This window comes from Andrena cerasifolii, chromosome 12 (assembly GCF_050908995.1).
Source record: "Andrena cerasifolii isolate SP2316 chromosome 12, iyAndCera1_principal, whole genome shotgun sequence".
In the NCBI taxonomy this organism is placed as follows: Eukaryota; Metazoa; Arthropoda; class Insecta; order Hymenoptera; family Andrenidae; genus Andrena; species Andrena cerasifolii.
Genome location: NC_135129.1, coordinates 4,945,883 through 4,970,032, shown reverse-complemented (window position 1 = coordinate 4,970,032; position 24,150 = coordinate 4,945,883). Strand labels below are relative to the sequence as shown.

General features: G+C 38.5%; 1 protein-coding gene across 6 annotated transcripts in view; it reads left to right on the top strand.

Annotated features, from left to right (window-relative positions):
* The window catches only part of Rho-5 (rhomboid-5), a 371,266-nt gene that overhangs the window by 81,738 nt on the left and 265,378 nt on the right, over window positions 1-24,150 (top strand). The gene's annotated exons all lie outside the window — the stretch shown is intronic.

The following is a 24,150-nucleotide window of genomic DNA, read 5'->3' as shown; positions in this document are numbered from 1 at the left end:
ATTTGGCTATCCGGATATCCTGCCGCTTCGGTTATATTTGAAAGGAAATGTTAACAAGAACATTCGGGCATTCAGATGCTAATGGGCTGGGGATGAAGCGGAGGATGTAATCGCGATTGAGAATTTTGTGAAAAATTAGTAGAAGTGGTGGAGAGGTTCTCTTAAGGGGTTATACCTGGTCAGACGGCCGAAAAGAGGCGTGTGCTTGTGAATTTTTTTTGAAAAAGCGGGAGCATATATTTTTACAGAACTTGGTGGCATTGGTACAGGAATTGTTATGAGACTGATATCACTTAGTAATCGCTCTGACATCTATGAGTTTCAAATGTTAATGCCAAGGACACAATCTTTCGGCGCGTTTGAATTTTTCTAAAAAGTTTGTTGAATTATTTTAGAGTTATGAGAAAATTGTGTGGCTAGAACTTATATCTACTAAACTCTCAATGGCACAGTGTTTCGCGTAATGCTCAAAAGTCAAGAATCTAAAGTGTTCGAGCCACAAATTCTTTTATCTTGAAATGTTAATAAAGGAACTTAGGTTTTAATGTTACCCATAATTTTTGCTGAATTTACCAATTTGTTGTAAAAAATGATGCTTGAAATTTATTGCAATTTTCGATGCGTTTCTTTAAACACGTGCTATTAGCCGAATGTTTATCTGATTAATTTGATTCTTATAAGTTATGTTTAGTATTATATGACCTTCCCAGCTGCCGAAAAACTTTTTTGCAATATCAACAATTTGTCCCAATTTTGTATGTTAAATGTTTATCATCTTTGACTTGAGTTTAAAAAAAAGTACCAAAAAGTACCTGCGCGATTTTTTGTATATTAATTGAGGGAACATTAAACTTTATATTAACGTGAATTTCAACTGCCCGAATTTGCAACGGTTTTCAGGTATTTCTGCGAAACTGATGAACAAACTTTTCCAACAAAAGTGAGTCAGTATTCGGTTGACAACAAATCGCAAAAGTAAAAATTAATAAAAAACTTTTTCTTCAATAAAAAATCAAGATCACCTCATTTTATTCTTAATGGAACTGCATATTTTGTATACACCTATCGATGCATCTTTATATTCTCTTTAAAAAAGTATTAGGGTAGTTAGATCGAAACCTGATTAGATCAGAGGCTATGAGATTTGTCCCGAACGCCCATATACGCGAAACACTGTGCAATGATCGTCTGTCTAATGTTCCCTAATGATATTTTGTGTATACTTAATTACAATGTACAGTTATTAGTTGGAAGCTGTGGAAGGAAAACTTTTACATTAGGGCGGTCATATTTCATTTTTTATGCTACCACGGCGAAGTCCAGAACGGATGAATTCCATTGACTGGGTGCCATTAAAGATTTTATTGCTCGATAAAAAAGATAATATATTGGCAAGAATGCGGCATTACGTCTCAATAGGGATGGTTTTATGCTTTTCGAAAAATGTTCGGTACGAAGGGAAGGAAATTAAGAATTTATAGGTACAATGCCAAGATAGCTGAATCCTCTAACCTTGATGTTATATTTTAGGATGTACATAACTGAGAGAAAAACAAAATAAGTAATGCAAAAATCGTAAATATCAAACTTTGATAGAATATCTATAATTAAATTTCAAGTTAATACTACACATACCTTTACAAATTTGAAAAAAAAAAAATATCTGAGCATTGTTACATGTCCGAGTCATTTGTAAATAATTCCCACGTAACTTTGTAACGTTGAAACTTAATTATAAATATTATTTCAAGATTTTCAAACGCGACGTTCTTATTTACCAATTATCTACTAAATATGAATTTGAGCAGACTTTGGTGATCCAAGTTTGGCAGGTGAATCATCTTGAATTTAGAGAATCGTCTTCTAGTGATACCATTATTTTTCGCGGGGAAGAAATGAACCGGCACTTGTCATTTCGTCTGTACCAGCACTTGTCATTTCGTCTGTACCAGCACTTGTCATTTCGTCTGTACCAGCACTTGTCACTTCGTTAATGTGTGCACAGAGTGCCTCGATTTTAAGTAAACTCTGTACTATTTGGTAGACGTTTCCCCCAGATCAATACAGAGCACTCTGGTATTGGAAAGCCATCTTGCCGTCTCTTTGCTCTCAGTTTTCTCTACTCGTCGTTCGCACATACTCGAAATAGATTGTGCATGGCTGTTGGTTTGCATACGCCGTTCACATGCCATTTCTGCGATGTCACGGTGTTTACATTCTATTATACTTGACACGATGTCTGTTCGTGTCCTCAGTACCAATACGCGCGGCGAAACATTCTATTAAGATACTCTCCATGGACAAGAAAGTAGTCTAACGACATATTTTCTCTGCTTTTCCGTTGGTTTACACGAGGACGACATTCTATATACTTTCTTCTTACTAACGAGGGGAAGGGTGTGAGTTTCGAGACATTGATTTGGGTCGAATTTTGCATACAGTTAGTGCATGTTATCTGTGACGTGTGAGGATATACTGTTAAAGATTTTAGGGTGAAAATAGAGCTTGACATTAGGTACTTCTCTGTCAGAAATTAGAAGAAATGTCTGTGACTATTTAGTTTGAAATAGAATGGAATATTAACTTGTACTCGCTGCTTTTATTTGGCTCTGAATGGCTCGATTCTTCTAAGAGTGTTTCATTATTTTAATCTGTTCATTTTTCTTTGGTGGCTTTTAGATTTTATTATTTCTTCTAACAATACTACTGGACAAGGTTTCAGAGTTCTGCTTAAAAATAAATTTTGTCATTCTCACAATTTCGATACAGGTACTTACTTCACTTTCTTTTCTAAACGTTTAGGTATATACACTTCTCCTAATTTATAATTATTTGTACCAATAGATACTTAAATTTATTCTACTCTACAGAAATTAGAAAACACGAAACATTGAACTAAATTTTTCCACGAAATTTTAATTAGTGCAGCCCGGGCATTTAGTGCATTATTACACGTACCAAGCACTAACTGTACGCAAAATTTGAGACAAATCGTTGACTCGAATTTTGTGCACTATAAAGAGAACGCGAACTTTTTGTTCATTGAAAGCTACAAGATGCATAACGAACTTTAAATAATATCTGATTTTATTTCTGTTGCAGGTGGGTGGCAATTGTTGTACAAAGATGTTGGAGCAGCATCTGAATGTGAGTAACCAAACATGCCTTTTTGCTAAACAGAATCTCGATACCTCGAAGACTCACTTTTCAACACGCTACTCGTTAGCAAACCCCTCTTCATACCTCCCCATTCTTTTTTTTTTCTACAAAACAATTACCTGCATTAAATGTACAGAAAGTTCATTTACATTCTCCACTGTTTGCTTCTCGTTTAAAAAATTTCTCGAACAACTTCCACTCGAGAGATTCAAAAAGCCTAATTCACGAAAGCTGACTTCAGTAGGGTAAACGCACCAATAAATGAACACTTAAGGCTAATGAATGAACACTGTTATAAAATTATGTTTGCAGCGCGATTGATTGCACGTGCTGTAAAAATCGTTTGGATACGAAGCAGGGAATTAAAAGAAGTCTCTAATTAATTAGTTGCTTATTTTAATAACTTATTTTACTCATTTTAATACAAAATGTCCATTCACTGGTACCTGTTCATCTACTGGTACATCCACCCTATGTCAAAATTGAAAGTCGACTCCACTGATTCATCTTGGTCACATAAATGAATTCCTGAAATATTAAGTGAAACATTGCCAATTTGACAGTGTGCGCATCTTCATAATTCTGTCTACAGACCTTCTAATTACAATACCCTGGAAACGATCGAAATCACTTCATAGAAAGTCCACCGCAATTCTATAACGTGGCAGCGCGCGCAGTCGATCCTTTGATGGGGGTTTTCTAAGTGGCTTTCTGTGTCATTAATTTTATAATTACATGTCAGAACGAAAGGCTTTCTGGTAGCCGTTGCTAGCACTGGCGTTTCAATAGCGTCTGGCGCAGACTGCTTTCCCCTAACGCCTTTGTTTCTGTTGTTATTATGCTTTAAATTGACGCTAGCCACTCGTTTTTTTTCTATATCCCTAATTGCATAGGCATTTCGACTCAGTGACCACCCCATCTTTGTTCTTTACTTGTTTATTTTAATTGCTAACAACGCGTCGCCGTTGGGGTGGGTGGCTGAGGTTGAAATTAACAGAATAATAAACGCCGAGTAATGAATGCACGCCATTAATTAGTACAGGTATCCCGATGGTTTTACGACGAATTGTTGTATCTGTGTGGTCCTCGTGCAATGAAAAAGTTTCGCTCCTTTTGTTGGTGATTTTTCACGTAACGAGTTGATGTCGTTGCTAATTGATTTCGTTTCGTGGGAAATTCAGTCGACATGTGCGGCGACGTTCGAATTCGTAATGCTGGTTAAGGAAGTTGTAATCTCAGTCTCGCGTTGGATTAGTTAATAAGATAATTTATTCTGTAATTGCTTTAGAATTTGTTTTTTCTTGCATTTGTGTTTTCGGTGCATCTTTCAGAGTGGACACCGTTGCGATAGATCACATTCACAGATTTGCTATTCACCCAAGTGTCAATCATTTTTTTCCATGAACACTGCCGTCTCTGTCAAGATATATTATATTTCTCGAACATCAGTCGTCAGACACTGAAGCAGAGAATGCTCCACGTTCATGGCATCAAATTGTTTCAAATTTTGCATATGGTTAGTGCATACATTGTACAATAATGAATTGAAAACAGTAAGATAAAAGACTCACACTTTTTTGAGAAATTTCGAGTGTATTTGACTTTATATTTTTGGGTTTGGTGGCATATGTAGATACACATGTAGGATATGAAAAAATTTAAACCTTGGAACTTAATTTTCCTGCTAAATTTGAAATTTACTCATTATTCTTTTGGAACGATATTGTAAATGGTACGCACCACCTGCGTGCAAAATTGGAGAAAAATAGATGACTCAAACGTTGTGTATATTGAACTTTGTCACAAGTTTCATTTAAGCACACTTTCGATCCATTCGTATCGTCATTATTATTTCCTTATTTTTGCAATTTTTGCGCTGATTATTTAGGTCCCATATAAATTCCTTAAAATATTTTTTAATTTCTCTATAGCAGTTACAGTTGTTATTCAATTACGCGTGCGATAAAGCACTTGATCGACCATGAAAGATCTCTATTCCATTTGCCTGACTATATTAGGTCCCTATTCCACTTGCTCGATTAGACGTAGCCCCTATTCCACTTACTCTCTCGTACACGGACCCTATTCCACTCGTCATAAATATAGTAGCCTCATTCCACGAGTACAGTCACACATAGACCTGTTCTACTTCCTGATCATACGATTCTTCTACTTCTCCAGTCGCCTGCAGCTCCCACTCTTGGCTGCCTATATCCAGCCCTACTCCACTTATCCATCGCTTTTAATTTAATACATTCGTAGGTCCTTGTTATTTAGAACGATAGGGTTGCTGGAATATTTGTGTAAAGAAGGGGAAGGACAAAAGCTTATCGCACAAGCGAGTTGCGGTAATTTAGGGAAGTGGAATGGGTATTGGGAAGACCAAGAGGGGAGAAGCTGGGGGGATGAATTTGGAAATCTAGAGCACTTAATTAGAGAATGTAGGGAAATAGAAAGTAAGCGCAATCTAGACGACGGGGTAAGCGGAAAAAGAGACACAAAGGCGATAGACTGGTTAGAAAAGTTACCAAAGAGAAAAAAGAAATAAGAAATATCTTAAAATCTTTATTAAAGTTCTTTAAAAAATTGTAACAAGAACTCAAACAGTCTTCAGATTTTCGCAACTGGCGCCTCTGTGGTAAATTTTACCCAGTAGCGCCTCCCGCCGAGTTACCACCTACTTACTTATTTTCGACATAGATCCATCGTGCCAAGGCTCATCAAAATCGGTGTCTACCACATGATGTCCTCCCCTTGTAAGACTGAGATAGCCTAGTCAGAACTAGAGTTATAAAGAGTTATATTGCATAGAAATTATTTATGAGGAAAAGAACGAAAGAGAAGGATGAATGGGTAAGGTAGCTTGTAAATGAAGTAGGAGATTGTAAACCAAGTCCAATTCTTAGCTGTGAAGCTGAATAAACATTTATTATTATTATTGTTATATACACGTATCGACAAATACTATTATAAATATTTATTGCATCACTCGAATAATTCACAAGTTATCACTTATGTGCCACTTTTTTTTATTACTTCTATTGCATATTTATAATCTACTTTGCAATATTTTAATGAGTGTAATGAGTAAATGTGTTGGATGTCGTGTCACACTTAATATTAATATTTAAACATATTATTGCATTATTGTTAACTAGGCATCCCAACTCCATGATTCGACTAAAAGAAATTAGATACCAACCACTGCGAATTACTTTAACTTTATCAATCGTATAGCCAGAATAATTGAGCACACCATCGGTATGTCTGAATGATGTAATAAATATTTCCAGTAGCGTTTACAGAAATACCGAGTTCCAGTTCTATTCAATTAATTATGCAACTGTGCTTTGATCGTTTAACCGCGCCAGTGGCTTGCTTATCAATTTCTTTGAATGCTTTTGGTTTGTTTAGCGCGCTCTATCTAGCGGAAATGCCGGGAGGGGGTAATCAATAGCTCTAATTTCGGTTAGCCATGGAAATTAATTCCTCCTTGGCTGTTCCGCGGGCACCATCGAGAGTGCTCTCAATCGAATTAGCACGCCTCGAAACGGCAGATGCTTTCGATGTTTCCGGCGTGCTTTACGTCAAAGGCACAACTTTCGTCGAATCCACGCCGCTCGATATTTCCGCTTTGGCCCGATAACTACGTTACTTGGTGACCAGTGTCGCTGGAACTTCACTCTTCCAATACTATTACGGAGTGGAGGGATAAAAAAAATTTGACAATGCTTTTGATCTGCGGCTTTCAGTTTTCGAACAATGAAGCCACGTGGGCTTTTCCTTCTCGTCGGGCAGAGCTGGGCGCTTTGTTCGTAATCCTGAATATTTCAACTGATCTGCACTTTGTGTTATAATTCAAAAATTCCAAATCATTTATTCCGTTCTAATATAGCCGGTTTTATTGGTGTCTTCGTATCGTGGGATTTTATAGCGCAGGGTTTGTTAACGAGTAATATAAATTTAAGGAATGATGCCTCTCATCGCGTGGAAACCAGAAAACAATCTCGGCAACCCTCGCTCGCTCGTTCAGAGGTAGAAATAAAATACAATATTTTAACACGCATTAAAAAAAATTGAAGTTGAACTTGAATGTACCTAAAAACATGCAGAATTTAATCAAATTTTTCAAAGCGCTAAATTGACTTGACCTCTTACAATTGCGCATTATGTAATTCTATGTGCAGTGCAAATATTTTGTTACCAAATCTCTATTGTTAAAGAGATCGCATTAAAGTAAAAGCATGTATAAAAAAAAAATTTTATCAGAGTTATTTGAGAAAATAGTACATTTACTATTCTAAAAATTCTTCTCAGTTCCTAAGGCTAGCAAGAATTGACAGTATGTTGGGGGTGGTTTCAAGTTTCCCCTAAAATGTTTATGTCGTAACAAAGGAACTTAAAACAGAATTGTCCACAAGGGGCAGTTTCAATCAACTTGCATTTCGATGCATAGCTTGAAGGTAAATCTCCACACACCCTAATTTACCCAGCTATTCTTTTGCTTCTACTAATTTCATCTTCACTTCTGTTATACCCCTATATTCAATTACATATCACCACCAATCCACCCTTTAATAAAATAAAACCAAACGATGGAACCTCAGCTTCTTTAAACTTCCCAATTAAAATTCGAATCCCAACAAAAGGGATTCTCCAAACTCATGAAAAAAAGATTCATCGTCAAACTAACAAGGGAATAAATTTTCTGTGATATCTCTAGATGCATTAAGCGCAGGAAGATTATTTATTCTTGAAATGTGAGTTTTTTAAAGACGAATCCAGCTCTTTGCTCAATTTTTCTAAAATTTCATAAAATATGCATTCAACCCCCAAATTTAAGGGCTCTTTTTACCCCTTCAACGTGGATTCCTGCCGATAGCAGAAAATACGTGTCAAGTATTTTCCACTATTCTCCAAGTCTGCAGAGTCTCGTGAAAATCGACGTGTGCTGGTTCGATATGTTCCCTGGTAAGCGGCACTAATCGTTTCATGCCTGAAATTCACAATTAACGTGAATGAAACGCAGCCTGGTATTCAGGAGCGTGGCAAGTTGGTCGGAAACTTCCACGAAAATTGTTTCTCCACGAGTTCCGTGATTGTTGCGGGGGGGCGTAATTCTCGTGGAGCGCAGAAGAACCGCGTGGTCCTCGCGTGACGGCGGTTACGTCCAAGACGTAGAAGAGTCGGTGAAATTTCCCAGATCTTGGACGCACGCAGATAAAAGCGATAGTGCTGGCGACGAGTTTCATCAAACTTTTCTAACTTGTGCCCTCTTCAACGTTACGGCCCACGTTCCCGGGAACTTTTCTTGATTATACGAAATTAGAGGGGGGTTTGTGGCTACGGTGCCCCCTGCCACGCGAGATCCATTCGTCTAGGATCGTGATGAGCGGCGGCTCGTCGTTCTAGGAGACGCTACAGGCGAGGGAGAGATGGTCTGTAGGTGGAGAACGCTTAGCTTGATATTGATCGACCTTCTCCCTCCAACCCTGCCTCACCCTTTCCCACGCTTCCACGCTCTTTCTCTCTTCCGCTATCCCGGCTGCCTACAGGCTGCTCCATTTACGCCGATCAATGCACCACGTTTCTACTAACGTTCGGAGCTTTCGAATACTAGGGAACAATATAGTGAAGTGTTACGAATATTCTTCGAGTATTTCGGTGTTCTAGCAGACCAGTTGATACATTTTTTCATTTATTCTGTATGTATTTTCTCAAGTTTTTACTTGCAATATGTTAAGGGCACTCCCCGGTGAAAATACAAAAAAATTATTTGCATATTTTCATCACACATCTCAAGAATGACCAGGTAAAATTTTAGAACGAAATTCCCAACGGTACAGATTTTACAGACAGTTCAGGGGGATCAACAGTGTGACGGCCTTAAAAATAGGTGTTTTTTGAAGATGGATTGTGACGCAGGTGTAAAAGATAGAAATGTGATTTTTCTTTTAATTAATAATACATTTATTGATCGAAGGAAAGAATCAAATTTTGTTTTAATAGAATAAACGCGTGGACAATAGGGCGCTCACGGGCAAGTCTCCGTCGCTAGACGAACGCGCTCGGCGTCAAAGTTTAAGTACGCTTTTCGGTCGGTGTAAAGTTATTAACAATTAGTCAACCTACCCCTTGGGACAACCAGCCCCGGTCTCCCCTAATTTAGGGAGTACAGGACTATTGGACACGTAAAATCGATGGTTTCGTTTGTGTCGGATTACTTAGGTAACAAGTAATCATTATACCCGTAATTTTCATAGTTTATTGTGAACGCGTTTCCGAGTAATTACCAAAAAAAAATTGTCGGAATGTTCAAATTTGTTGACATTACTAAACGCTGAAGATGGTCCTGCGTGGCGCGCAGCTGTAGTCGGTGTACGTAATATCAGGTGAACCAATCATCTGAAAGCAAAACATTTTTAAATATTTTATAAATATATTTTAAATATTTTTTTCGATACCACTTCTACTCCTCGTAGATTAGGTTACACTGTTGGCAAATTAGTAGAATTTTAATAGCAAACTCATGGCTTCGGTTTTGTATCGATAATTTTGTAACTTTATTTTGTAATATTTCCCAGATGTTAATATTTGTATGTCACACTAATTTCGTCGCTTAAACTTGCAAAATCTCAAACCTTTTTGTTTGAGTATAATAATTTGTCTACCCTCTATAATACTGTAATATTTGAAGAAGCAATTCATATTTGATAAATCAAGTATTCGAGTGTAACATTGAAATTCATTTCCATTTAATGCGATGCATATTCGAATACTGGGAGTGCACGAATATTCCTCTGTACAAAAATTCGACAAATAGTCCCAGTTCTAGTTTCCACTCCCGCGGTCGTCTGAGAAATCGTCCCAACAAGGAGAAATATGGTTCTTGATCGTCGCAGTGATTCGTGCGTCTGGCGCGAGTCGATTCCGCGAGCAACATGCCCTGTCCGCCTGTCCCTTCTCCTCTTTCGGTTTGGGTTAACCCCCTTGGCGTGCCTCGGGGTTAACCGCGTGGCGTGTCACGCGCGACGCGTGCTGCATTTCTTTACTTCGTTTGCAGATCTTCGTTATAGCTGAATTGTGGCATAAAAGGTTCAACACAGTGTCTGAAATACGAGGTTACTGTTATCGTACCCACACTAACAGATACATATACACAGTCGGTCACAAACATCCGCATGTATCTCCATTAGAAATGACTTCAACTACCGTGCTTCTTACAATATTTCAAATTTATGGCGGTGCTTTGTACCGTAACCTAAAGCAGGAGGGAGCAAAGTCGATAAAGACCCTTGCGCGTTTTGCTGACAAGTCAGAAATCGAAGGACATATTTAGCATAGTTTAGATACTAGAACTTCGAAGGGAGATACATAGTAGTGTGACTAAAAGTGAAATGAGATAGAGGTAGAGAAAAGTATCTGCGACTTGGGCAATACCTATTTTAACCCTTGGTTGTCACACCTATTTTATCGAATGTAGTTGTCACACTGGGTCGATTCGATCGAAGTCAATTTTCCATCAGCTGCTTGTTAGAAACTACCTGTTAAATTAAGTCGCAAGAATTCTGAGATAAAGTTGGAAAATTGTAGAATATATGTTCATCATTGAAAATCAACATTTAAAGTATTATCAGGTTTAGTAGTGCCATTTTCAATGATACCTCAAAGTTAAGTTGTGGACCATTTTGACCCAGTGTGACAACCGAGGATAAAGTGCCTTGACTTTTTCATTGGCTCAATTCGCACTTTTATAAGCCTTATACTATAAGACTGTCTTGAACGATCCTATGTAGTTGATACTTGTTCTTTTTCTTTCTTTTCTGTTTCTGCTTTTGGTGTCTCTACTATATTGTTCTCCTCTAATTTACTTGCATACCTTAATAATTTCTCATCGTTTATGTGATAAATAAATAGAGATGAAGAATACATTTTGTGACAGTATGTAGGGGAGACCGGGGCTAAAAGTTCCGGGGGTAAGTTGCTCCGACGGCTCTATCTTCAAAATAAAAAGAGCGTTGTACTTTAAATTATTTTTTCCGTGTGAGTTGATCACGCCACTCTGTCGCCCACTATAATAGCGTCCGCGACAGCGAATTGTGTGGTTGTAAGCAAGGAGCTATTAGTCGCGTACCAGATAAGTAAAAATTTTTCTATCATTACTTTTTGGTCTATTTCAATTATTTAACGTCGATATTATAGATTGAATCGTTCTTATGGATCAAATGACATTTAAGAACATGGTGTAATAGTGTTTATCGTTTGAATACATGTATAAGCAGAATAGTCTTTGAAATTGCTACATGTGTCGGTAGGGGCTAGTTGTTACCGTAAAAACTTGCCCCGCCGCAAATAGGTCTGTGAAGATAGCACCCCCAAATTCGATTTTTTAAAAAAACTCAACGGCATTCGTTTGTTCATCGAATGCCCATGTTTGCCCATAAAAAAATTTCGTTTGCCCACCCTCCAAAAAAAAGTTATGAAGAAAATAAAAAATTTGTCTTCATCACCCACGATGAATGCATTTCAATTTTTTAAAAGAAGGATACGAATATATCCGACCTGGCCACGTTTGCCCACTCTCAGATTTCATTTGCCCACCCTCCAGAATTTAAATAAAAAATAAAAACCTCGAAAAGAAGGGTACAGGTGAAGCGATCGCGTTAAAGTTCGATTTTTCTAGAAAATATTATCAAAATCGTTCTTTCAACGGTGCAGTCCGTTAGTTTAGATGTAGAAGAGATTTGCCCATGCATTAATTTCGTATGCCCACCCTCCAGAATCGAATTATTAATAAAGATAGCCAAGAAGTGCGGTACCCGTTGAAGCGATCGCGTTAAAGTTCGATTTTTCTGGAAAATATTATCGAAATCGTTCTTTCAACGATGCAGTTCATTAGTTTAGATGTAAAAGAGATTTGCCCATGCATTAATTTCGTATGTCCACCCTCCAGAATCGAATTATTAATAAAGGTAGCCAAGAAGTGCGTCGTTGGAAAGAATTCGAGTGTATCGCAGACATCTGTTTACGTTTCGGCAGTGGCACTCGGCGCTGCTACCCTTAGGGTATCAACACTGCGTGTCGTCATCGAACGTGCCGAAACGTAAACAGATGTCTGCGATACCCTCGAATTCCTTCCAACGACGCACGAAAGTCAGTCGGTCTACAGAGTTCGGACGCAACTCTTGCAAGACCGTGCATTCATTTACGGTTTGTGAAGTAACTGTGAGATTATATTATTTTCCGTTGTGCGATATCATTGCGGTAATTAGTGAAAAATGACTAGAAAACCACTCTGGTGATATTCTGCACATGCTGCAGATGTGTGAAAAGTGTGAAGTGTTCGATGAGCGATACAAATTTAAGTGTCGTTCCAATAAAGTGAGAAAGAAGTGTGTGCAACATTTTTTGGATAACATGTCACCAAACACCTTCAACCTTTACGGTGAGTACAATTGATTTTGATAATTCATTCGGGAAAAAACGAACGGAAAGGTATTCGGTTCAACGGGTACCGCACTTCTTGGCTATCTTTATTAATAATTCGATTCTGGAGGGTGGGCATACGAAATTAATGGATGGGCAAATCTCTTCTACATCTGGACAAACGATATGCATCGTTGAAAGAACGATTTTGATAATATTTTCCAGAAAAATCGAACTTTAACGCGATCGCTTTAACGGGTACCGCACTTCTTGGCTATCTTCATTAATAATTCGATTCTGAAGGGTGGGCATACGAAATTAATGGATGGGCAAATCTCTTCTACATCTAAACTAACGAATTGCACTGTTGAAAGAACGATTTTGATAATATTTTCGAGAATAATCGAACTTTAACGCGATCGCTTCATCTATACCCATGTTTTCGCGGTTTTTATTTTTTATTTAAATTCTGGAGGGTGGGCAAATGAAATCTGAGAGTGGGCAAACGTGGCCAGATCGGGTATATTCGTATCCTTCTTTTAAAAAATTGGAATGCATTCATCGTGGGTGATGAAGACAAATTTTTTATTTTGTTCATAACTTTTTTTGGAGGGTGGGCAAAAAAAAATTTTTTATGGGCAAACGTGGGCAAACGATGGACAAACGAATGCCGTTGAGTTTTTCCAAAAATTCGAATTTGGGGGTGCTATCGTCACAGACCTACCGCAAATGTATAAATTGTTTCCGCTGTGCTTTAAGATGCGAACATATGAATAAAAGGCGGAAAGGGACACGACTTCGATCGAAGTTATGCGTAAATATAAATAAAAACTGTCGCTTTTGGTTTTCTTTTAAAGATATTACATTTTTGTTGGTCCGAACCTTCATAAATAACCATTATTAATAAAATTCTGCTTTATTTCATTAGAAAATGAAATATTTCATTAAAAGGCAACTCTTATATCATAGTAACAACTTACCCCAATGCGATAACAACTTGCCCCATGTAGGGGTAAGAAGTTCCGCTTCGATCAGCCACAAATAAATTACTTTCTATGGGAAACATATTACAATATATTAAACACAAGCGTAAAATCAGAAGATATAATAAATTTAACAAGAAATTAGTCAATAGTGAAGAGAATAACTACATTATTTTCCAGTCATTTTTATGGTTTATCGAAATCGGAACTTTTAGCCCCGGCCTCCCCTACCTACATCAAGGATGTCATTGTCCACTCCACTTCAGTGTCATGAAGATGCTCGTATTCGAACTTGTCCCCTCTAAAAAGCTTCAATGCACGTGTACCTATTTTTATTGTGTAAGGGGCTGTTCTGGTCTAGAGCCCATAAAAATACGTGATATTTAGGAATTAATTAAAGGAAAACTACTGCATATAATTTAATGGGACTTTTTGCATTGTATTAAGGGTGTCTTAAACTACAGAACTTATTTTTGGTTTTATAATTAATCATTGCAGACGGCACTGGGGAGTCGTTAAATTCGAGGCGTCAAAAAATTCATTCAAATCGGTGGAACATGTGGCTCTTAAACTATTGGTCTGATATAAAAAAACAATGCCAGCTTATTAAAGGACATGAAACTCGCTCGTGGAATTAGCAGTAAAAATTACAAAACATGACATTTTTTTTAGAAAATAACGACACTTGAAATTTTTCGTCCTTTTAACGCCTGTAAAAATTGCAAACTTTCATTTTTTTAAATTTTACTGGTTCGTCCAGCAGCCAGCAGTGTATTCTTCAAAACAAAATAAGTTTCAGTCGAATCGGATAATAACTTTTCAAGATACAAGTTCCACCGATTTTAAGAACACTGTTTCGTAAAAAACGCGTTTAAAGTTTTACGTGAGCACCGAGTGGCCGGGTGGTACCCATGCATTTGCCGCTACTCAAATGCCTATAAGTTCTGGAACTTTACGAATTTAAAAAAATCCTTTTAGACACGTATTCCTAAAAGGTTGAACATTCGAAAAATGAAATAAAAAAAATGATTTTTAGACCGGAACCTCCCCTTAATCATACACCAAAAAAAAAGAGCAGAAAAACAAACCTTCGCAACTTAACCAACCCAATTCACAAGTTACAATGCCAACGTCCCTCTGTCTCGCAAAACAACGAAAGGATCAGCTGCCAGAAGTGTACTCTTCTCGCCCAGCCCCTATCGACACTATAATTCCTGGACTAACGATATCTCTAAGCAAATATGTACGTACGTCAACTGGGGTGTCCCGTCTTCTGTTGTCCCAGCTCGCCGCAGCTGAAACTTGGTTCCTTATCTGGCGCACATAGCGCTCTCTCGGTACAGTTTTATGACATGCCATCGTCTGGACTTTTTCATGGAAGTTCACGTGCCTTTGTCTCCTCTCCTCCCTGCCCCCGTCCTCTTTCTCTTTATTCATGAAGCCTGGAGAGCCACCTTTATTCGACAGATAGCACGGATCGCTTCAATTTCCTTCCGCATCGCATGACGTATGCGCTCGCCTCTATCGAATTCCTCCGAAGAAGTCGATGTAATAATTTAATGTCACGGTGTTCTTGGGGGGTGGATATCGTGTTCCCTCCTGGGCGCCGGCATTTGCATATTCTATAATATGTTGCATCGAAGGGAACGAAAATAACGGCGACGCTTCTCAGCGACAGGGGTATTGGGAACAGCTTATAGTCGCCTTTGGAAATTCAACATTTAACCTGATTTGTCCGGGGCCTATTCAGGCTGGGTCTATTTGGACGAAATTCATTAACGTTGGCCGTAATTTACATCGTGTCGTTGGGTGGCAATTTTGGAAGATCGATGATCGTTTCCTTTTAGAACAGCGAGGTTCAAGGAAATTGGAACAAAAAATAGTAGGCTAGCAGGATGTTTTTATAGAGATGCATTACATTTTTTAGTACAGCACTGTAGGTAATTGGGGATTTTTCTTTTCCAGAGGGGTGGAGCTGTTTGGTGTAGTTATTCATAGATTTGTCGATTAAACATGACGTATTCATTTACATAGATTTATAGATTTTATATAAAATATTATTATAATATTTTCTATATGATAAAGTGTTAGTGTAGCAACATTTCTTATTCGCTCTCTATTCTCATCTACCTTTCTGTATATTATAATAATATATAAGATGTAGGTGCTCGATAAGAAGGTTTTTTTGAAATTCCCTTCCCGAGGTGGCGAAAAGGGGTAAAATGTATTTCCTCGGGCTCCTTAATACCTCTTAGGCTCGATTAGATATCAACTTGGTCTTCGCGTCGCAGGAGCGTTCGCAATGAATTATTCTTTCATATTTACGCGAATGAACCTGCGAGGCTATAAATAAGCCGTTCGATATGTGTGTCAGTTATTAGAAGACCTGACTTAACGTGTCAGCCAAGTGTCAGTGGATCCTTTTCCTTGGAGCTTGATAATTTAAAACGGACATAATCCAAGTATTAGGAAGCTGTAGCTGTGCTGCCACCACTTCTCACGCATCCGCGTTTACGGCGCTCTGCTGTAAGCGAATTCATTTACACCGATCGGCGAATTGGGAACGCTGTCACATCGCAGTAGCCGTGCATTCAATCGAGTTTAACTTTCCTAGCTCTCGAAACTTTACTCTCGCTCTCTCTCTCTCTATATATGCACGCGATGTTGTGCGATGCGCACGATTATACGCGATGCAGCTCCCCCGGAACGATTCGCAGACACGAACTCCCCGGGGAGTAGAGGTCGAAGAGGAGAATCAATTCGACGGGGGGGTCGGAACTTCTCGGTCATAGTGCTGAAGAACAGCAATTTCGAAGAACCTGCTCGCCCGTTCGTAGAACATATTAATAAGGATGCACCTGCTAGAGTTTCGAGAGCACTTGGGAACGCTCGACGAAGCCAGTTAGCCATTTTTCGCATCGCTTATCCGATTTCATTTCTGCTGCAACTCCGATGCTCGAGCAGATATATCGCCCAATTGGCTTTATGTTCTTACTCTCGCGTATTTGGGTCGCGTTCTAAAAAATCGAAATTACTCGGACTATTTAAGCTGTACTCTGTCGCTGTGACTATTTAATTTGTGTCGCTATAACGTGGACTAATCAGCTTCGATTATCGAACTTTTATTATTTCCACGACGTTGAACCGTTTCTGTAACGTCAGAAGATGTACGTCCCTGTTTCGCCGATAGAACCGCTCCGCTTCGGGGGCGACTTCTACCGAAACAGGGGAAAATATTTAAGGATTTCCTTCCTGCGGGGAGGGTGCAAGTATCGTTCAGTCTGATAAATTTTAAATCACTTTATCTCCGCGATGCAAAGCGGGCACAGTCATTGTATTCGTCCCCAGGGGTTGCTGGGAGGAACTGCGGTACATATTTAAGGTACTACGCTTTGGGCTGCTTAGCGACGTGGTCTGAAACAGTAATGTAAAGGGCTTGACGTGTAACGGACGTTGGTTCTGTAATTGGGGATGATTACACGGTCGCGTGTATTGGTAAGAGACACTTGTCATCCATTTCGAGGGTAGTTTTAGAGACTTCGCATCTGGGGAGATTGGCGCAGGCAGGTGCGCGATTTTGAAGCAGACGGAGCAGGTTTTATTTGAAGAACTGGCGGAACAGACACGTTGGTACTTACCACAGAACCCGTGGCTACAATTCCGCTCCAAAGTTCGCCTGGCATTTATTTACGATTCACGCGCTTAGGCGCACACGCAACACGTACCGCAAACACGCAACGTTTGCCAACGATAGGGCTCACAATTAGGTGCTGACAAATTATTGGCCAATCAATTATACCAACGAAATTGTTTGCGATATTAACCATTCCGTATCACGCTATTTGGCGAGTGCGCTACGTGCCACGCAATGCGCACTCGGATAATTATCCTTAAGTCTTCAACGTCACCTTTTTATACGTCTCAGACGGTTTCATTCTGATCGTGTGTTCGAAGTTAGCTCTTTGCACTTGTTTCATAGTCAATCGACCAGAGATCTGTCGTTCAACGTTGCGGCTCACCTCAGAATAAGAAGGAATGTAGCGTAATGATTTTAAAATTAATAATTCATTCAATTTTATGGATTTCGAATTCTTTCAATTTGTAAATGTCCCCATTTCTGCTCATTTCGTATTTTTCTTATTATTAAATGCGTTATGTTTGTACTATAGTTGCAGCAAAATAATTCTAAATTAGTTTAACATTTACGCGAGTGTTGCAACGAAGCTGGGGCTAATCAAAGTGCAGCATAAGCAACGAAAAACTTTTAAAACGAGAGACTCATGATTTCTCGATCGTGTTCTAGCTCGTTGTGTTAAGGAACAGCGTCACTATTCGATAATTGGGCAGAACAATAGTTTTTGCGGTAAAAGTTCGTCTTTAATAACAAAAGTACTCTGGATTTAGATATTTTTCACTATTTTTAATTTTTTTTAAATAGAAAACAGGTGAGTATTTATGGGGTCAAGCGAATCACCGTCATGTCCGCATTTCTACTCACCAAAATTTTAATAACATAACCACACAATTCAATGCATGCTGTAATCTCAATTTCTATTCGAAGGCATTTTATTTTTTGTTTATCATTATTTTATGCTTTACTGTTGTGTTATAAAACCTCTCCATAAAAGATGTAACTTATTTTTACCTGAAAATGCAACATATTATGTGAGCAGAAATTGGTACAAATGGTGATTAGAAATAGGGACATTAAGAGCATTGTATTTAATTACAAATTACTAATAGTTAAACATCTTGAAATGTCTTTCTTAAATAGTTTTTGAATTGGTTGATTTATTATTAACGAATCAATCAATTACTCTGCAACTTTTGATCGCAAACAAATTTTGTACACCTCCTTTATAACAAGTAATCTCTTAAACGAGCAGGAATTGGGACATTCACCTTATGCGTGCATCGTAGGCGCTTGAAAGGCACTCAGTGCACGCGGTATTTTCTCGAATTTGGCTGAAAAGCGTGTCTTACTGCTGTGGGAAATTAATGTCCAAGTGAAGACCTTCGCGTACAATAATTGTATAAGTATAAAAATTTTATGAAATTGCCAAACTTGAAGGTCCCTTTGTGAGCCAGGCTTTACAGTGTTTTCTATAAGGACTCTTCAATTTTCTCGAAAATGATCAAATAATTCTATTCTATATTTTCGACTTATTCCTTCACGTAGAATCACCACCCCTGTATATGGAAACGAACCCTGAGTGAATCTACGAAAAATACTACAACTAATCTCGCAATTACCTGAATGGTACAAAAGTCGTTGCACAATCGCCTGGCTTCATCTTTCGTTAGAATCCAGCGCACCTTAGTGGCGTTCGGTCCGTGGAATTCCCCGAGTCCCCTGGGTAATCCGAATACTTTCCACGATCGTCTCGGAGCGAATCTGCATAGCGCGCAGTGCTGTAATCGCGATACGGTGCATTCTCGAAGGAATATGCATACTCGTCGGTATACAGGGGGCATTATAGCGGCAGAGGGAAACTAATGGCTGGCACGCCTATTAATTGACAACTGTCCCGTGCACGTCAGGGTAGGAGGTTTCGAGGGGGGGGGGCGGTCGATCCCGATACACACGGGCGGAGTAGCTCGGTGTGTCGAGTATCGAAATCAATTCGATCGGCGGCAAATTAATTGGCAACGGAGCGTGTCGCGGGGCTGCGTAGCGGGCGGAGAGATTGCCTTGCGGAGAATTGACGTATCGCTCGGGGCAATGGTACCTGCAATTTCCGGATTACTTAGAATCCACGGTTCAACCGCGGAAATCTCGCTTCACGGCGGCCAACCTGGCCTCTGCGGGCGATTTCTGATGTCGAGTCTTAAGTAATCTCTCCTCCAGGCACGATTCCGGGAGTTAAGTGTCGAGATTCCAAGGAGCGCTGCAGGATATTGTGCAGGTAGCGATGATTAGGTAGACAGTTTTTAAGGTTTAGGCTATGCAGCCGGAGATTACGGAAGTAAAGGGGAATTTACATGGCTCACTTTGGTTGAACAATGCGGTTGATTCGACGTAATCGAGAGGATGATATTGAAAGGCGAATTTTTGCACATTCTAATGAAACTGGCCAAACTGATTCACTTGAAAATTAAATATGGATCATTTGTCTCGCAGTACTTAAAATTGGGAAATTTTAGTTCTGATATTCCAAAGACATTCATGGTTTTTGTATAAATAATGGTGTCTGCTTTTAGGGCCATTGATAAAATCGAGAGGTACTACAAAACGTTTCTAATATTTGTATTGCCTTTAAAAATAATTTTCTGGCACAAAGCAGCCAGCTCTGTTTATAAACAATATGTCGACAGAACTGACGCAAAACCTTCCAAAGAATGAATAATCTTGAACGGACAACCGCATTGAATAAAAGTAAAAACTCTGTCAACTTGTTTCAATGTTCAATTTGATTGAACACTTTGATCGAATGGTAATTTACAATGTTCTCTTTGCTTTCAATTTTGTTCAACCAAAGTGAACCGTGTAAATTCGCCTTAAACAGCGTCAAGATTTCAAGAACACCACAGTGTTTCCTGTTTAGAATACCAACTCTTTTATAATACTTACGGTTGCCTTTGATGAGGATATACTTTTATATTTATTATTAAATATGCTGAGAGAAAAGGTACTCTCATTATCCTCAGATTATCTTTATTTATAATATCTTTTAGTGGACGACGAATGCCACTGAACCATGCGAACTTCTCTTTTAACAATTTTTTAACCTTGATTTGGAGGAATCTGTAATATCATTAATGACAATTTCTAATCTTGAGACTTATCAAATATTCCGTCGGTTTGATTTGTAATTACATTTTGTGATGATTCCTTGGACTTTATTGTATATTCTCTAACTATTTGTAGTCATTCAATTCTTCCTTTACATTAGTAAGTTGAGCTATAAGTGACCTCCAATTTATAGAATAATTACGCTCTCTAAATGACATTAAGAAATATCGACAAACTACAACTACTTACTAATAATTAACCAAAAACAGCAGCAGCATACTCCAATCCTCACCAGCCAAATAGTACCATTTAAAACCATTAGCTTCTCAAGCCTCGGTGGTCACACCTATTTCTCAAATGTAGTTGTCACACTGGGTCGATTCGACCCAACCAATTTTCAATCAGCTGCTTTTTAAAAACTACCTGTTAAATTAAGTTCCAAAAATTCAGAGATAAAGTTAGAACATTGTAGAACAATGTTCACCGTTGAAAATTAACATTTAAAGTATCATCGGGTTTAGACAGTACCATTTGCAAAGTCAAATTGTGTCATTTTGACCCAGTGCGATCAGCGAGGGTTAAAAGCCCCCGAAAGTTGAATAAACTACTATCCTCCGTATGCATATCTTGTGAAAGGTTTCTCCATCCACACACGTAGCCTCCAAAGACAATTATTCCCAACGATTCCTTGAAACACTTCCCTCCGAAAATCATTCATACATATAACAATTCCTCGAACCGTTCCCTTTGAGTTCAGCTACAGAGGCGCCCTTTCAGCGCGGCTGACATTATTCGAATCCGATTCCTGAAAGGCGGGGCGGCAAGTTCCCCTTGGAAGCTCAACAGAGAGGCATCCCCCTGTGCATTTGCACGGGGATGATTTCGCGGCTCGTTGAGCCACATTTTTCGAGGAACGTTTATTGCGGAATTATGGCTCCCGGGAAATTTATTTCCCCACGAATTTCAGCGTGGCCTGAATACTCGCAGCAATTTGTGTTGTCACGGGGATACTTCGCTGTGTCCGCGGGCCAGTCACCGATCCACTGTAACAATCCGCCGTTCGGAACACGTTCCGCGGGGAAGTTGCTTCGTTAACTTGGCCGAGTGTCTCTCGCGTTGCTGATTTTCATCGCGACTTTCCATTTCGAACCTGTCTGAGCGACTCGTCGCGCCGAAATCGGCCAGAGGTGGGAATTTTGGCTGGGCTGCGAAGTCAGCGAGGACTCCACGACTTCCAACTCGTTTCCTGCTTCCCTCGCGAATGGGGAATGAAGAAATGTATTGGGAGGGTGCAGCGAAGTCGGGCAAATTTCTCGTCGTTTTCGTGCTGATTTTTCTTTTCTTTAAAACAGTATAACTGGCTACTTGTGTTAGTTGTACAACCTTTTAAGGGGTTTATCCACTGTGACGCCCTGATAAATTACCGCTGTTTAGAACTTTTTTTTCTCGGAAGAAAAATGTGTTTACTAAATTGAAGTTTTAGTCTATTTATTAATATGTGTTTTAGGAACACAACAATTTTTTTCATATTTTTTTAATGCTTGCCTCAAAAATAAGGGGGTGTAATATGCGCTGTGAAAAAAGAAGGTTTCTAATCAACATGACTGTCGTTATGGCCCGAACTAGAATCACACATTTTTGTTGATTTTTCCTCATCTTTTACATCGCGGAATGATTAAAAAAATTAGTTAAGTTCGATAGTTCAACTTTGGCTGTCCGCCATTTTGTTATTTCTTCATCAATCAAATTAATCTTAGTCCCTGCCATAGCGACAGTCATACAGATTAGAAATCTATTGTTTTTTTTTCCTTCAGACACACGGTGCCTCTAAAATCGACCACGCAGTCGGGGCGTCTTTTATTTTACAGCGCATATTACAACCACTTATTTTGGCGCCAGCAAGCATTAAAAAAATATAAAGAAAAATATTTTTGTATTCTCAAAGTACCTATTAATAAATAGGAAAAACTTGAATTTCGTAAACACATTCTTTTTGAGACAAAAAAAGTTCCAAGCAGCGGTACTTTATCGGGGCGCCACAGTGGAAAGACTCCTTAATAGAATGGTGGTATCTTTGTTTTTAATCTTTAGCGTTTGAAATTCTGGGGAGCAGGGTGAAATTGATGTATAAGAATGGCAGTTCTGGGTGTGAGCCACCCAGATATGTCAAAGTTGATCGAAAAAAGAGGTGTGTCAACGAAGGGTTAAATAAAATTTTGAATAACGAATAAAAGTTAAAAAAATTATTCGTCATGTGTCGAATAAAGTTGACCCGGGTTAACTACATTCTCGTCAAGTAAAAAAATTAACTTTATTCGTCAAATAATCTAAAGTTAAAGCTACTTTTATTTGATCCGTTATTTAAATAATTTTTTGTTTAGTTGATGCCCAACTCTGCTATCAAGTGACTCCCTCCACATGTAACCTTGTACGTTTCTCTGTATTGCGTAACATGACAATTTCAGAGTTATGCGAAGTCTATCTGAAACCTCCGAACTCTGACTGAAATCCATTTACACTTCGTGCCTGCGCATAAACGAGTTGCCTCTGACGGCTAGGTATACTTGATTGATGGACGGTGACAATGGGAGTTGACGTTTCGTTGGATACAGTTTTTATACGAAATACAATACCGCAGGAAGAAAAAAGGGACAGACATTTGTGTCAGCAGAAAATATCTAACAAATGATTGGGGATTAAGTAAACATTAACCTTCGTGTCTAAATCAAAGTACCACGAATCGAGCAATTAGTGTGCAAATTTATGCAACCATATATAGACACACGATTCATTGCTGTGTCGCCACATGGCAACTAATTTCTCTATAAACAAGTGCATCGATTTGTTCAAATTACTTTAAAATTCTTACTTTCCAATCAGATTACGTCACTCGCAGACTTCTTCCCATAAATCCAAAAGAATAATTAATTATTCTAAGCCTCTATCTACATCACCTTAAATTTCTATAACAAACTATCGTGTAGTTTCTGGTTTCCCAAATTTCAGTAAAAAGAATGACTAGATTTTCTCGAAAACTAAGCTTTGGATGACAAAATTTTATTTATTTTTTAATTTTATTAATTTTTTATTTATTTTTGCATAGGGAATCACCTCTTACCTGTTTGTACCATATTCTCGGCCGCACCCTGTATATACAAATCTCAATAAAATCAATTGAGAATTGAGGAGCCCAGTGGAAAACAGGCACATGACACCGTTTTATGATTTAAAGGAAAGCGAGTTGATAGAAAAATTGTTTTCACACGAAATGCGGTACGAAATTGTGATTATTTTAAACGGTACTTGGATTAGATGGTAAATGTCAATATTATTAAATTTTGGCTGAAAAATTAAATAATTTTTTTACACTATTTCTTAATATTTTTCTTTCTTTATTTTTCCATTTATTCTCATTAAGAGCGCGTCATTTACCACGTATTTCCGTGTTTGCACCGTATAATTAATTTCTCTAAATATTTGTTATTTCCATCTCGAAAACAATGTAAGATCATAGGCCTCTTTTCCACTATGCATTCTCTTTTTCTCAGCGTGAAAGAAAAATATGATTCTGCTGGGCGAAACGTACAATTATTAAGAGTTGGTGGAATTACAAAAAAAAAACGGAAATTTATCTCCATTGGATCCCTCAATTGTTTATAATACTTACATCCACAAGAAGACCGTACATTTCACAATTGTGGCGCAACTTGAACTTCTCGTTAGAAGCACAGGCGCATCACAGTTCAGTTGCCACTTTCCAACGATTAAAAGGATCATCTTCTCTGATTGCTCGTAACAGTTCGATATTTTTCTCCGTGGGAAAATCCTGAAAGGTTTCCTGCATCCTCA